This window comes from Bactrocera dorsalis, chromosome 1, assembly GCF_023373825.1.
Source record: "Bactrocera dorsalis isolate Fly_Bdor chromosome 1, ASM2337382v1, whole genome shotgun sequence".
In the NCBI taxonomy this organism is placed as follows: domain Eukaryota; kingdom Metazoa; phylum Arthropoda; class Insecta; order Diptera; family Tephritidae; genus Bactrocera; species Bactrocera dorsalis.
Genome location: NC_064303.1, coordinates 75,578,352 through 75,595,101, shown reverse-complemented (window position 1 = coordinate 75,595,101; position 16,750 = coordinate 75,578,352). Strand labels below are relative to the sequence as shown.

At 38.9% G+C, this 16,750-nt stretch overlaps 2 pseudogenes; both read right to left on the bottom strand.

Annotated features, from left to right (window-relative positions):
- Positions 1-13,657: 13,657 nt before the first annotated feature.
- On the bottom strand, positions 13,658-13,787 carry LOC125775915 (small nucleolar RNA U3; annotated as a pseudogene).
- A 677-nt stretch (positions 13,788-14,464) lies between these two features.
- On the bottom strand, positions 14,465-16,453 carry LOC125777014 (uncharacterized; annotated as a pseudogene).
- Positions 16,454-16,750: the final 297 nt, after the last annotated feature.

The following is a 16,750-nucleotide window of genomic DNA, read 5'->3' as shown; positions in this document are numbered from 1 at the left end:
TATATACATTATATAACTGAAATTGATACATATACATATATACTATATGTATATACATATACATATATATTATACATTAGCGCTTTTGCGCATATTTCTGAACGCGAGTACACAACCGCGAAATATTTCGATATTGCCTTATATTCTCACATGCGTATACCTATAAAAATAGGATACAATTAATCAAGAGATATTGGGAAAATATATTTTGGTGCTGAAAATCAAAGAACATTGGTTGAGAAATTAAATATTGCAAACTAATTACTTACCTTTGTACATACATACACACATATATTGAAAGTCCAATTTTGGCGATTCCTAGCATTTATCTTGTTCCTTGTCACACAAGAACAAGCATAATTGCACATATTTTATTTAACGCATACTATATGCACATAAAATCCACAAGTATGTACAAAGGATATTGACCCAGTTTCAGTGCGCACTGATACAAGGGCAAGCGATAAACGCATTATTATATTTTTTTGCGGAAATAAAAGCTCTTATTTTTTGAAAAGAGCGTTCGGTAACATATATATTTTACTCATACAATTTTTCGGCAATATCAACTCTTATTTGTTGAAAAGAGTTTTCGGCACCATATATCTATATTATAATAAAATGTACATATATATTTTATTAATTAAAATTTTCTGAATGAGCACTGACTCAAAAGACTCTAAAGCAGAATTCTTAAGAATTCCGAAAATGACTAATGACGATAAAAAAGGGGGAAAGACATTTCGTATATTAAATTTATTTCCGAGAGTGACAGCTTAATTAAATACTGCACTCGATTTGCATCTTCACCGATTCAGGACAACTCTGAATCGGTACTTCTTCTTCTTTACTGGCGTAGACACCGCTTACGCGATTATAGCCGAGTCCACAACAGCGCGCCAGTCGTTTCTTCTCTTCGCTACGTGGCGCCAATTGGATATTCCAAGCGAGACCAGGTCCTTCTCCACTTGGTCCTTCCACCGGAGTGGAGGTCTTCCTCTTCCTCTGCTTCCCGCGGCGGGTACTGCGTCGAATACTTTCAGAGCTGGAGTGTTTTCATCCATCCGGACAACATGACCTAGCCAGCGTAGCCGCTGTCTTTTAATTCGCTGAACTATGTCAATGTCGTCGTATATCTCGTACAGCTCATCGTTCCATCGAATGCGATATTCGCCGTGGACAACGCGCAAAGGACCATAAATCTTTCGCAGAACTTTTCTCTCGAAAACTCGCAACGTCGACTCATCGGTTGTTGTCATCGTCCAAGCCTCTGCACCATATAGCAGGACGGGAATTATGAGCGACTTATAGAGTTTGGCTTTTGTTCGTCGAGAGAGGACTTTACTTTTCAATTGCCTACTAAGTCCGAAGTAGCACCTGTTGGCAAGAGCAATCCTGCGTTGGATTTCTAGGCTGACATTGTTGGTGGTGTTAATTCTGGTTCTTAAATAGACGAAATTATCTACAACTTCAAAGTTATGACTGTCAACAGTGACGTGGGAGCCAAGTCGCGAGTGCGACGACTGTTTGTTTGATGACAGGAGATATTTCGTCTTGCCCTCGTTCACTGCCAGACCCATTTGCGTTGCTTCCTTGTTCAGTCTGGAGAAAGCAGAACTAACGGCGCGGGTGTTGAGACCGATGATATCAATATCATCGGCATACGCCGGCAGCTGTACACTCTTATAAAAGATTGTACCTGCTCGATTCAGTTCTGCAGCTCGAATAATTTTCTCCAGCAGCAGATTGAAAAATTCGCACGATAGGGAGTCGCCTTGTCTGAAACCTCGTTTGGTATCGAACGGCTCGGAGAGGTCCTTCCCGATCCTGACGGAGCTTTTCGTGTTGGTCAACGTCAGTTTACACAACCGTATTAGTTTTGCGGGGATACCAAATTCAGACATCGCGGCATAAAGGCAGCTCCTTTTCGTGCTGTCGAAAGCAGCTTTGAAATCGACGAATAGGTGGTGAGTGTCGATTCTCCTTTCACGGGTCTTTTCCAAGATTTGGCGCATGGTGAATATCTGGTCGGTTGTTGATTTACCAGGTCTGAAGCCACACTGATAAGGTCCAATCAGTTTGTTGACGGTGGGCTTTAATCTTTCACACAATACGCTCGATAGAACCTTATATGCAATGTTGAGGAGGCTAATCCCACGGTAGTTGGCGCAGATTGTGGGGTCTCCTTTTTTATGGATTGGGCAGAGCACACTTAGATTCCAATCGTTGGGCATGCTTTCGTCCGACCATATTTTACAAAGAAGCTGATGCATGCTCCTTATCAGTTCTTCGCCGCCGTGTTTGAATAGCTCGGCCGGCAATCCGTCGGCCCCTGCCGCTTTGTTGTTTTTCAGGCGGGCAATTGCTATTCGAACTTCTTCATGGCCGGGTAATGGAACGTCTGCTCCATCGTCATCGATTGGGGAATCGGGTTCGCCTTCTCCTGGTGTTGTGCTTTCACTGCCATTCAGCAGGCTGGAGAAGTGTTCCCTCCATAATCTAAGTATGCTCTGGGCATCGGTGGCTAGATCACCTTTGGGGGTTCTACAGGAGTATGCTCCGGTCTTGAAACCTTCTGTAAGCCGCCGCATTTTTTCGTAGAATTTTCGAGCATTACCCCTGTCGGCCAGCTTATCAAGCTGATCGTACTCACGCATTTCGGCCTCTTTTTTCTTCTGTCTGCAAATGCGTCTCGCTTCCCTCTTCAACTCTCGGTATCTATCCCATCCCGCACGTGTTGTGGTCGATCGTAACGTTGCGAGGTAGGCAGCCTGTTTTCTCTCCGCTGCGACACGACACTCCTCGTCGTACCAGCTGTTCTTTTGCACTTTCCGAAAACCAATGGTTTCGGTTGCAGCTGTACGTAAGGAGTTTGAAATGCCGTCCCACAGTTCCCTTATACCGAGTTGTTGACGAGTGCTCTCAGAGAGCAGGAGTGCAAGCCGAGTAGAAAATCTTTCGGCTGTCTGTTGTGATTGCAGCTTTTCGACGTCGAACCTTCCTTGTGTTTGTTGGCGTGCGTTTTTTGCTGCACAGAGGCGGATGCGAATTTTGGCTGCAACAATATAGTGGTCCGAGTCAATGTTAGGTCCTCGGAGCGCACGCACATCTAAAACACTGGAGACGTGTCTTCCGTCTATCACAACATGATCGATCTGGTTAGTGGTTTTTCGATCCGGAGACAGCCAGGTAGCTTGATGTATCTTCTTATGCTGGAATCTAGTACTACAGATAACCATATTTCGGGCCCCGGCGAAGTCGATCAGCCTCAACCCATTTGGGGATGTTTCCTCGTGGAGGCTGAATTTACCGACCGTAGTGCCAAAGATACCTTCTTTGCCCACCCTGGCGTTAAAGTCGCCAAGCACGATTTTGACATCGTGGCGGGGGCATCTCTCATAAGTGCGCTCCAAGCACTCATAAAAAGCATCTTTGGTCACATCGTCCTTCTCATCCGTCGGGGCGTGGGCGCAAATCAGCGATATGTTGAAGAACCTCGCTTTGGTGCGGATTGTGGCTAGACGTTCATTCTCCGGAGTGAATGATAGTACTCGGCGACGGAGTCTCTCTCCCACCACGAATCCAACACCAAACTTGCGCTCCTTTATATGGCCACTGTAGTAAATGTCACAAGGACCTACTCGTTTCTGTCCTTGTCCCGTCCATCGAATCGGTACTAGAAATTAAAAATAAATCTATTGACAATTTTTGGACACGCTTCCAAGCGGCATACGACGCAATAGTAGAAACTGATGATTCAGATCTACCTGAAAATTTCAAATCTTCGGCTTACGCCAAATACGAAAATTCCTTAGACCGCTATGAAGACACAAAAGCAATGATATCAGATCAATTAAAGCTTATGAAGGCAATTGCACCTACTCCCCACAGTAGAGTAGAGTTACCACAATTGCAAGCCCAAGAGGCAAGTTCAGGCATTCATCTCAAAGTGCCAGCGTGTGATACGGAAATATTTCATGGAGGTTATGAACAATGGCCGTCCTTCCGGGACATGTTTACAGCCGTGTACATAAACCACCCAAAATTATCACAAGCGCAAAAATTGTATCACCTTCGATACAAAACTAAAGGTCAAGCAGGCGTAATAGTCAAGCAGTTCGCATTGAATGACGATAATTTTAATTTAGCTTGGGAAGCTTTAAGACAAAGGTATGAAAATGAGAGAATATTAGTTGACAAGCAAGTAACGATACTTATGAACTTGCCTAAAATTCAAAGAGAAACCAGTGAAGAATTCATGAAACTAGAATCCACTGTTTCAAATTGTTTGTCGGTTCTATCGACACAAAATATTCCCACTCACAATTGGGATCCTATTCTGGTAAACATATGTACCGCCGCATTACCAGAAAAATCATTACTTTTGGGGGAGCAATCGCTCTCATCAAGAAGAAAATGCCCAACGTGGCAGCAGATGAAAGATTTCTTAACTACCCAATACGAAATTGCGGAAAGGGTAGACAAAAAAGTAGTCAGAACTAAAAACGTTCAACAAGACTTAAATCGAAGCTTCAATAGACCCCACGCCGGAAGCAACATTAATTTAAACAGAAGCTTTTTCAAAACACAATCGTTCACATCTGAACAAAATAAATTCACGTCATGCGAACTATGTTCTGGAGGACATAAGTTAAAAGCTTTGCGAGAAATTTAAAAAATGAATGTCACTGAAAGGAACAACTTTGTCAGGTCAAAAAGACTCTGTACAAACTGCTTGTCCCACTCACACAATCTTAATACTTGTGAAAGCAAATTTAATTGCGTATATTGCCACAAAAGGCATCACTCTATGTTACATCTCAATAACTTTCCCAACACATCTCATAGCAGCGCTTTTTCAAAAAAAGCCACGGGTTTAGTTGCAACAGCAGCTCCCGAAACAAAACCTCAAAAAAATTGCCAAGAGACACCATGTTTTTCAAAGCCATTAAAAACTCAAACGCTACACAGCGAAAATCATAGTAGAGTACTACTACCCACAGCAGTTGTCTCCATCGAACATCGAGGAGAACTGTTCAAACTAAGAGCGCTAATAGACCAAGGATCGCAACGATCGTTCATAGCGTCTAGGGCACAAAATAGGCTAAAACTGCCAACAAAACATGCCAACTATGAAATTACGGGAATGGGCGGACGAGTAGTACAAAACTCAAGTAAAATCTGCCCCATTACCCTAATTTCCCCCAAAGCGGATAAGTGCATTGAAGCAAATGCTATTGTCTTACCGTAACTAACTAACATGCTACCAAGCTATCAAATAAATAGCAAGCATTGGGATAAAATTTCACACCTGACTCTGGCAGATCCCAATTGCAACACGCCAGCTCAGATAGACATCCTGATAGGCAGCGACCTTATACCGTAAATCATATTAGAAGGTGTTGAAAAAATTTCGAAAACACTACTGGCGCAAAATACCATTTTCGGATGGGTCCTAAGTGGACTAGTTGCGGAAACAGTCACAGCAATGACAACTCAAGTTGAGGAAATCTCAAACGATCTCAATTACAACACCTGAAGATCAGTATTGTGAAGACTTTTACAAAGCCACAACTACTCGATCAGATAATGGTCGGTATGTCGTACGACTACCAATAAAACAACAATTTCCAGACACACTCGCCTTAGGTCACTCTCGCACCTTTGCAATACAGCAGTTTCTAAGTATGGAAAAAAATCGACTTAGAAAAGGTGAGCTTAAACAAGTTTATGATGGTGTCGTGGAAGAATACCTTCATTTAGATCACATGGAGGAAATAAGCCCATGTGAAAAAATCATAAGAGGCATATATTACTCTTTCTACTTGCCACATCATGCAGTAGTAAAGCCTGAGAAGAAAACAACAAAAGTTCGAGTGGTCTTCAATGCATCTCGATCCACGAGCTCAGGTAATTCCCTAAATGATATTCTATTTACGGGACCCACACTCCAACCAGATTTAATGCTCCTCATATTGAACTGGCGTATATACAAATACGTATTCAATGGGGATGTCGAAAAGATGTATCGACAAATACTAGTTCATAAAGATGATCAAGATTTTCAGCGGATTATTTTCCGAAAATCTGCCAATAGTCCACTACGCGATTTTAAATTGAAAACAGTTACTTTTGGCGTAAACTGTGCCCCATATCTAGCCATTCGTACACTACACGAACTGGCAGAAGACACAAAGCCAGAATTTCCACTGGCAACACAAGTCTTAAAAACGCAAACGTATGTAGACGATATCCTGTCTGGAAGCCACAGTCTTCCACAAGCATACGAGACCTTATCACAGGTAATAAATGCCCTCAAAACCGCAGGGTTTCCTTTAAAAAAGATTACTGCCAATCACCCAAATATTTTAAAAAATATTCCTAAAGACTATTTGTTGGATACTAATATCCTTATATTTGAAAAGGAAAGTACAACAAAAACACTAGGCATCCAATGGAATGCGATATCGGACCAGTTTTCATACACGACTGAGTCCATATCCGCATTATCCGCCATTACAAAACGCCAAATTCTCTCCTCGGTGGCAAAACTTTTTGACCCCGCAAGATGGCTTTCGCCAATTATGATACAAGCGAAAATCTTGATCCAAGAATTATGACTAGACGGAACCGACTGGGACGAACAAGTGAAACCTATTCGGTTAGAAAAATGGTCCCAGTTCGCTAATAACTTGAACGACATCTCAAAGATACAAATTTCACGGTGGGTAAACTATTCCCCCGAATACAACGTGGAACTACACGGCTTTTGCGACGCCTCTGAAAAGGTATATTGTGCCACTATATATGTGCGTACACAAACCAATGTCGCAACTACAAGCCACTTATTAGCGGCAAAAGCAAAAGTTGCGCCTCTAAAAACGCTAAGTCTTCCACGACTTGAACTCTGTGGCGCTCTGCTACTAGCAAAGCTAGCTTTAATGGTGCAGACCCACTTAAAAATGGCGAAATGCAGATTATATTTATGGTCCGATTCCGAGATAGTTCTAGACTGGTTAGAAAAACCACCACTTGTGTGGAAAACTTATATTTCTAACCGAACATCTGAAATACTTGACCTAGTAGGATCAGTCACTTGGCGTCACGTAGCCAGTGCTGACAATCCTGCGGATCTAGGTACAAGAGGATGCAAACCTCTGCATCTCGCCACCTCCACCCTCTGGTGGAATGTCCCCCGATAGTTAACAGAATCTCCCGATTCTTGGCCGCAATCGCCTATGCGCGACATACTTGCCCCAGAAAGTCGTAAAATCGACACTTATCATGCAACACTGGATGACACTGACATCCTTAAACGATTCACATCGTTTCACCCAGGCCTCCGGGTAGTTGCCTGTATGCTCAAGTTTTTAGAGCGGCTTGAACTTAAAGTTAAAGGAACAACTTATCATTGCGATAAATTGACGCACTAAGACTTACAAAAAGCAAAGGTCGCTCTTATCGCATCAACCCAAACGCGCTACTTCAGCCGCGATATAGAATTACTAAGAGAATCGAAGCCTATTGATAAAAAGAGCTCACTCTTAGTTCTAAACCCATTTCTAGATACGAAGGGTTTACTTCGTGCGAATGGTCGGCTTGCTAATTCAAGCCTAACGTACAATGAATGCCACCCTATAATCATACCAGAGAGGTGTCCGTTTGCCACTTTATTTATTAGATATGTCCACATACTAATGCTCCATGCCGAACATCGTCTCATGCAACATATGGTCCGCCAAGAGCTGTACATACCCCGACTGAAGCCCCAAATAAAGAAGTGCATTTTCATGTGCAAAATCTGCACTATGCATAAGCAGAAAATGCGATCGCAGATTATGGCAGCCCTTCCACCTGAACGCTGCAATTTTGCTCCGCCTTTCACCACTACAGGTGTAGATTTTGCTGGGCCTTTTATGATAAAGGCATCCATGCTAAGGTCTCCTACCCTCATGAAAGGCTATGTGGCTGCTTTTGTCTGTTTCACGACAAAAGCAGTACATCTTGAGCTATGTACGAATCTGGCGACGGAGGCTTTTCTTGCGGCTTTTGCTCGTTTCGTCGGACCACAAGGCTTTCCATCAAAAATCATGAGCGATAATGGTAAAACATTTATCGGAGCTCAAAGAGCTACCGAAAAACAGTTTGTGGACTTCACAAAACAAGTCTCACCGGAAATTGTCCAAAAATACGCTCCCCAAGGTATCAATTGGCAGTTTATACCCCCAAACGCCTCTCACATGGGCGGCTTATGGGAGTCAGCTGTAAAAAGCTTCAAATCTCATTTCAAGAAGCTAGCTGGCAACTATAAATTCAATTATGAAGAGTTCACGACACTCTTAACTAGAATTGAAGCCGTTCTTAACTCATGGCCTCTCGCTGCACTCTTGCAAGATCCCTCAGATTTTACTGCCCTCACGCCCGGGCATTTTCTTAAAGGAGCGCCCATTCTGGCCACACCTGAGCCAGGCGTGGAGTCGCTTTCCTTATTAAACCGTTGGGAAAGAATTAAGATTCCCCATCACGACTTCAGTCGCCGATGGAAATATGATTATTTAAAGGACCTCCACAGAAGGTACCGATGGAAAATCACAGAAAATGCGCCTAAGCTTGGAAATTGTGTCTTAATCAATGAGGATTGTCTCCCCCCTACCGAATGGCGGCTTGGCCGCATAGAGAAGCTCTACTACGGCTCCGACAGTCATATTCGCGTAGTCGATCTCCGTACACAATCGGGAACGCTAACTAGACCGCTCGTTAAATTATGCTTTTTGCCAACCGCAGATAAAATCGAAACATAACCGCAACCAAATAGAAAAGAAATAAAAAAAAATTTTATGTATATGTATATATAATAGTAAATGCACCCACTATTAATAAATAGCCACCAAAAACCCAAACCAAAAGGGGAATGTCGATCCGTACGACGACTCACTCCTGCCACATTACGTGCCACCACCGGCCATATGATTATATACACATATACATATATATGATAATTAAAAAAACCTATTAACAGGTTAATATGGAAGCCGAGATGCCCACTACTCCAACGCCCTCTGTACGTTCGGCCGTGATTGTTCCGCGCCCTAAAGCTACCCCTGTAGCAGCGCCGCGAACAACAACCATCGTTACCGCAGCCCACCGAGAACCCCGACAGCTCCGCGTAGTGACACGCAAGCACGGGCTCCGGAACCAGCACCACTTCAGTGCGCGCTATGTCGCCGCCGACATCGATTGCCACATTGTGGCATATTCAAGGGGATGACGCCTCAGCAACGCCAGCAGGTCGCCCAGGCCCACGGGCATTGCTTAAATTGTCTGGCGCCTACCCATCTAAGGCGCGAATGCACCACCGGGTATCAGTGCCAGGTTTGTATGGGTCGCGGCCGTACTGCCAGGCGACGACTCCCGCGACCGCAACCGCGAAGGCAAGCCTTCCCTTCGGAGGAGTCCCGCGCCTGGCGCCGTCATCACCATACCACACCGCATCGGAGGCGCCATCCTACGCCGCAGGTCCGTCGTAGGACAGGTCTCAGCAACGTTGTTGCAACACTGCAACAACTTCAGAGGCTACTAGGCTGAATACTCGCCTAGGGGGGCCAGGATGTACAAATGAGCATCCTCCCCCGGGCATTCACACACACGCCACACGATCACACCACATCAACTCAACTTCACCACATCATACCCACGTCACAAACCATCAAAACTTACATTCCACACTACACCCCAACCAACCACATCACACCAGCTGACTCCACACACAAACGAAAAGAAAAGGGGACCAAAAGGACAACTGCAACTTACTTCGCTTTGGTTCTCCGCAGCAACAAGTACGCGTGTGCGAACCAGTTTGAATAACGTTTTTATCATCCTCCAGTTTTTTCAACCTTTTTTCATATCAAGTCGTAAGTACGCGTATGCGAACCAGTTTGAATAACGTTTTTATCATTCTCCAGTTTTTCAACCTTTTTTCATATCAAGTCGAAAGTACGCGTGTGCGATCCATTTTGAACAGCGGTTTTACCATCCTCCAGTTTTTCAACATTTTTCTTATCAAGTCGGAGTTACGCGTGTGCGAGCCTCTTTGAACGGCGTGTGTGCCATCCCCCAGTTTCAACATCTTTTCATCCTGAGTCGGAATTCTCAGCCGATACTCATTTTACAAATTACATTTTTGAACGGCGTTTGTGCCATCCTCCAGTTTCAACATTTTTTCATCCTGAGTCAGAGTTACGCGTGTGCGAGCATCTTTGAACGGCGTTTGTGCCATCCTTCAGTTTCAACATTTTTTCATCCGGAGTCAGAGTTACGCGTGTGCGAGCATCTTTGAACGGCGTGTGTGCCATCCTCCAGTTTCAACATCTTTTCATCCTGAGTCGGAATTCTCAGCCGATACTCATTTTACAAAGCATTAAAAAAAAGTGAGGTTATGAAATTTCTACATATGTATGTTCAGACGAGAACTCTTTTACGTGAAGAAGATTTTTTAATTAAATTAGTAAGCCAAAAACGCTTTTAATTGCCGCGTATAATCGTGTTTATGTGCAACCGCAAACTCTTTTAAGTTAAATAAGAGTTGTTTTATTTTTGCTTCGAATTATGTAAGACAATTTAATTTTATTTAATTATTTGTTATTAACCGCAAAAACAAATAATTTTTTGTGTATATTTGCATATGTACGTATATATGTAAGTATATTGATGTATCTTTTATTTTGTTATGTGCAAATGAGACCTCGTTTTAGAGATCACTGCACTTTGTACATATACATGTATGTACATATGTATTACGCTTTATTATGTTTTACACAATCCTGCTGGTTTTTGTTCATCAAAAACCAAGGGGTATTGTAGGATATATGCCAATATGGTCTTTGAATATATTGTATACGCAATCCTGCTTGTTGTTCTTCTTCTTAATTGGCTTGTTTTTGTTGATCAAAAATCAAGGGGTATTGCGGGATATATGCCAATGTGGACTTTGAAGTAATATGCGTATTTACATGACGATACACGATTGTACAAATTTTCAATTATATTATATATATTATAATAAATTTTTCGCCATTTAAAACGTGCTGATGCGGCGATCAGTATTAGATTGTCAAGGATTTAATTGAAAAACAAATTTTATTTTTTCAAGTTGTACCCGGGACATGTATGTATGTACGTATTTATAATGCGACCGTATGTACTCGTACATATGTACGCGTGTACATATGTATATATTCGCCGTACGGATAAACCGCGAAAAGAAAATTAGCGGACACTTATATCGGTATTCTGCTTGAGACGATTGTCTCATGTCTCTAATTGTGACTATAGTAATTTAGTGACTCTGTTAGTCAGGAGTCTTATTTTGGTATTCTGGCAGATACAGTGTAGTAGTATACTGTATAGTAGTATACTGTATCTGCCTGAATACCAAAATGAGACTCCTGACTAACAGAGTCACTAAATTAAGATTGTGACAATTAGAGACATGAGACAATCGTCTCAAGCAGAATACCGATATTAACGTTGGTAAATATGTATGTATGTAAGTAAATATATGTATACCCTTTCAACCATGAGCGGGTAAAAAACCAGCTAATCAGTGGGTAACATGGTGGTAAACGTGGGGATAAACATATAGAGTGTGTCTTAGGCGAATATTCTACCGTCTTTTTCCTTCACAGATGTGATTATACATCTCTGTTGCGCTCATTCAGCAGTGTCATATAAAAAAGTATATCTGTCCTGCTCTTATATCCCTAATCGACGGCTGATGCAGGGTTGTATTTTTTAATTCCTACTTTTAAAATTTCAAACAAAACTTTTAAATTTTTAAAATTATTATTTTATTTTATTTTCCAGATATTCTCATAAAATTTTTATAAGTTATTATCTGAAAAAAGATTGAAACAAAATAAAGGTTATTAACACCTGAAAATAAATAATAATTACATTGAATTTGCAATATCTAAAAGAAAAAGAAAGATTAACTGTATAAAATGATAATAATATCTGAAAGAAAAGATTAATATTATCTGAAAAAATAAAATATGTATATTAAATACAAATAGAAGTTACTCTGGAAGCAAAGATTAATTAAATAAAAATAGTGATTAAATCTGAAAAGAAAGAATAATTAAATAAAAATAATAATATCTGAAAGAAAAGATAAATATTATTTGACCATTTAAAATATAAAACAAACATTTGTTTTCACATATTATATATACGGAAACTTTTTTTCATCGCATTTAGGTAAACAAAAAATAACCCAAAAATGTGCGTTGGTGTAAGTGTACAGAGAAAAAATGTGTAGTTGTATTGAAATATTTGTCTCAAGCGGGTAGCCGTGATTGGCAGGTTATGTTTTCCCAATGTTATGTATAAAGGAGTAAATTTTACTCTTTGTAATTTGTGTAAATATATATCGGGTATATGTACATATATGACGTATGTATATAAATTTTATTTACACATATACATGTATGGCTGGTTTTAAGTTTAAATATTTCCTCTCTTTTGTCTGTTTACGATTTGTCTTAGCTGAAAATTTTTTTTTGTATACATACAAATTCAAAAAAGTAAGCAAACTGAAAAAAAAGGTGCGTGGAGTCCCTACGCGCGGAAGAAGTTATACTTCTTAGTTATATTCAGAAATGCATATCATTTTGTATGAAAGAAAACTAGAAAACTTAAATTCCCATTTTATAAATTTATTATGCACATAAATTGAAGAATAAATCAATGTCTAAATGAAGGAATTTTGACTCGGAAAGTAGTTCCGTCTCTTCGTTGCGGAAGAGAATATGCAGCGTAATCATCTCTCTTAAGTTCTTCGCCAATTTGGCTGCCATATTGACTTGTGAAGATCAATTTTTTGTTGGTGACATATTCATATGTGTACGCATATGTATGTTTGTATGCTTGTGCATTATTTGTTTGGCAATGTATGCAAATATATGTACATATAAGTATATATGAATGTATGAACATGCAAGTCAATGCGCGCACATGTAATAAGTATATTGATAAGTGATGAAAATATGATTTCAATTTCTGGACGCGCACATGCATATACATACACGCATATGAGCATGTGCAGATACACAAGATAGGATAGAAAATGTATGCCTTTTAACATCGTATACTATACAAATAAATATTTTTCTTACTAATAGAAATTAAATTTATCACAGCAATATACATAATATTGCTGTGATAACTTTAAAAATTAAAATAAAGAAAAATATTTATTTGTATAGTATACGATGTTAAAAGCAAAAAATTAAAAATTTATTCTGTCGGGATTCGAACCTGTGGCACTCGTAGCATCTTGACTTTCCAAGCGCTTACCACCAAAACCACCATTGACACTTAGGTTGCGCTGACTTAAGTATGATTTGGTTATGCATGCAAGAAACATACGATGGTTCTAATAATTTTGTTTAAGTATAGAATAAACCTACTTTGTAGAACATAAGCTTTCGCAATAAATTTATCACAGCAATATACGTATACATAATATGTATATATGTACATATGCATATATGTATATACATATACATAACATTGCTGTGATCCCTTAGAAGTATAGTCTTAACTTCTTAACGGCCAACGTAGAGCATTTTCAACCAAACGAAATTTATTCATTAAAATCACCACTCAGAAGTCGTTTTATCCCTTGTAAGCGAGCGATTTTTTTAAATCTCACGCTCCCAGATAAAACGATATACCTCGTCCTCGTGGGTCGATTTCAAAAACCACAGAAATGATTCTGTGTGATTCTGAAAGGCCAACGCAGAGTATTTCAATTAAAAGTCACACAAAATAGTTAAGAATTCACAGAACAAACGAAAAGAAAAAGAAGTATAACTTCAATAATGCACAAGCATACAAACATATTTATGCACACACATGTGAATATGTCACCAACCAGAAATTGAAACATTGTTCTACGAAAACAAAAACAACAACAGCATAAGCATGGCAACGTTGCGTTGTTGGTAGAAAAGCCGAGCTGTGCCGAAAAAAACGAACAAACTATCGCCGATTGTCACCGCTTCGCTTGCTGCTCGCACATCTTCGCAGACAAGGTTGCGTTACATTCATATGGATGGAGCGAGGTTGCGCAACCTTGCGTTACTTTTATATGGAAAGTTGCCCAACCAGAATCTATCGCAACCTTTTCCGGCGTCGTATAAGAAGTATAACTTCAAAAAAGTAAGCAAAAATTTTTTCAAGTTCACTTTAATTTATAATAACAAAACAAATGCTTATAGATATAAGTAACAAAATAAAGATAACCATTCATTAAAATTTTAAATAAGTAGGTGACTAAAAAAAATGTTTAAAAATAAAGTTACTTTTTCGAAAAGTAATAAATTCGGTTTACAGTTGCGGTCAAAATAATAGCAAAATTATTATATTTATTTATTTATTTTAAAGAATTTTCATTTAAAACATAGTTCGATGCATAACAGGTACAAAATAAATACAAGTTTAAAGATTACACAAACTTTACCAAAAATAATCAAATTTCAAAAACCTCCAATAGAAATTACAAACTTTTTATTCAGAATTTAAAGAGATTTCGGGAATGCAATTTGGCTTAAAAAACTCAAAATTCTAAAACTTAACGGTAGTTTTCAGCGACTTGAAACTTGCACTTAATTGTACATAAATTTTATGGGCATACTCAACAACTTTTTGAAAATTCTGAATAAAAAATTTGTAATTTTTTAATTTTTTTTTTAAATCTGATTATATTTTGTAAAGTCTGTGTAATTTTTTAAACTTTCATACATTTTCAAAGATTTTCTTTTGCAGCAGACCAAACATAATTTGGCTTGCGACTAGTGCACAGTTCTTTGGCTAGCATTATGTTATTAATAGTTTTTAAGCTGAGTTTATTTCTCAATTTCGTTTTTATCAGATTTAATTCAGAAAATTGCCGTTCAGCAGCTGCTGAGCTGTGCGGCAATGTTATTAAATTTTGTACCAAATTGGTCAAATCCTTAAAACAATGTTCGCCCATTCCATCTAAGGAAAATCTTAATATTTTCCATTGCTGTACAATTACGTCCTCATCAAATTCAAATAAATTGGAAAATTGATACAACAAGGGCTCAATTTGTGTTTTATGATCAGATAAAACTCTGCTGGGCGTAATAATCGATAATAATTTTAGGTAATTTCTCGAAAAATCTAACCTTTTTTTAATTTGCTGCAACAGCTCCAAATAAAAATTTAAAATGCTATTTTTTATTCTAACTGTATCAGAAAAGGATAGTTAATTTTTTTGCAAATGTTGTTCTGCCTTGGATCCAATGCATATTTCTTCTATTGGTAAATAGTTTTCTTTTTCGTGGGAATTAATATTTTCTAATGATTCCAAACCGCTTACATATTCAATTTTCATGAAATTGCTTAATAATAATTTGAAAGTCGTGTCCAGATGGGAATATAAATAAGGCAAGCGAACTTTTTCCGATTGAAATACCCTGTTGAGATCATTTATCATTTTGAGGATATATGATAAAAAAAGTAGGTTTTGATTTCAGGATCATTCATTTGCACTGCCATGTCATTGGCTTTGATTCCATTTACTTCCAACACAGAGTCTAAAAAATATAGCTGTAATGGATTCCATTGTTCTATTATTCTGTTTATGACTGCTTCCAGTGAAAGCCATCTGGTCATGGAAATACCCAATATTTTATGTGGCTGCACCGAACAATAATCTTGAAAATCTTTAAATTCTTCAATTCTTTTTGGACTGTGTGCAAAAAATTTGTAAATATTACGGCAAAGTTGTTCAATTTGACCAGGCAGTTTTTTTACACGCGTAAGCGGAACATAAATGTAGTGAATGGCAAGAACATTTTAAATAAAACAAATTAACATCGTTTCTAAACTTTCCTGCTAATCCATTTACCTCTGAAGCCATTACATTTGCACCATCGGTGGCGAGACCTATGATGTTCTCTAATGGAACGCCCTGTTCGTTGAAAAATTCTTTAATATACTTGTTGCATCTGCATTTAGTACGCTGATTAAACCCAAAAATTTGTCGCTTATTCTTTTTGTCAAATGGTCAAAATATCTCGCAATTAAGACTAACGATTTCTTCGTTGATACGTCGGTAGTTTCATCAACAATGAGCGAAAATTTTATTTGTTTTAATTGATCCACAATTTTATCTCGTGCCTTATTACCTAAATAAATAAATAAATATTTTCTTGTGCAAAGAGGAAGAAAATGTGCATATATATTACCTAAAATTTCCGCTACATTTGCTGACTTGGTTCTTGCCATTTGAAGAGCAGCTGCAATTTTTGAGTCCGGGCAGCATTATTTAATAAGAGACGGCAAAGAATCCATCAACAGAAATGGCAAATTATGACATATCAAAAACATGACCAATGTCAGTTCAGCTTGACGCACTTGCTGGGAAAGTTGCTGCTTTTCCACATTCATGCATGATTCCATGTTCACTTGATCTTTTTTACGCTCAACATTTTGCAAGTTGCAGGATAAATTAGAATGCTTGTTTAAGTACGTCACGTTATTTGCAATTTTCTTTTCGCAGGCTATACAAAAGCTGGACCCATCGTTGTCTTGCAGCCAAGGAAATTTACTTAGCCAAGCTGACCTAAACTTTCGTTTAGTTTTTTTTGCTTGTGCTTCATGAGTGTCGCTATCAAGTATGAAAAAAATAAGCGTTTGGAATATAATAATGTTTCCAAAGAAC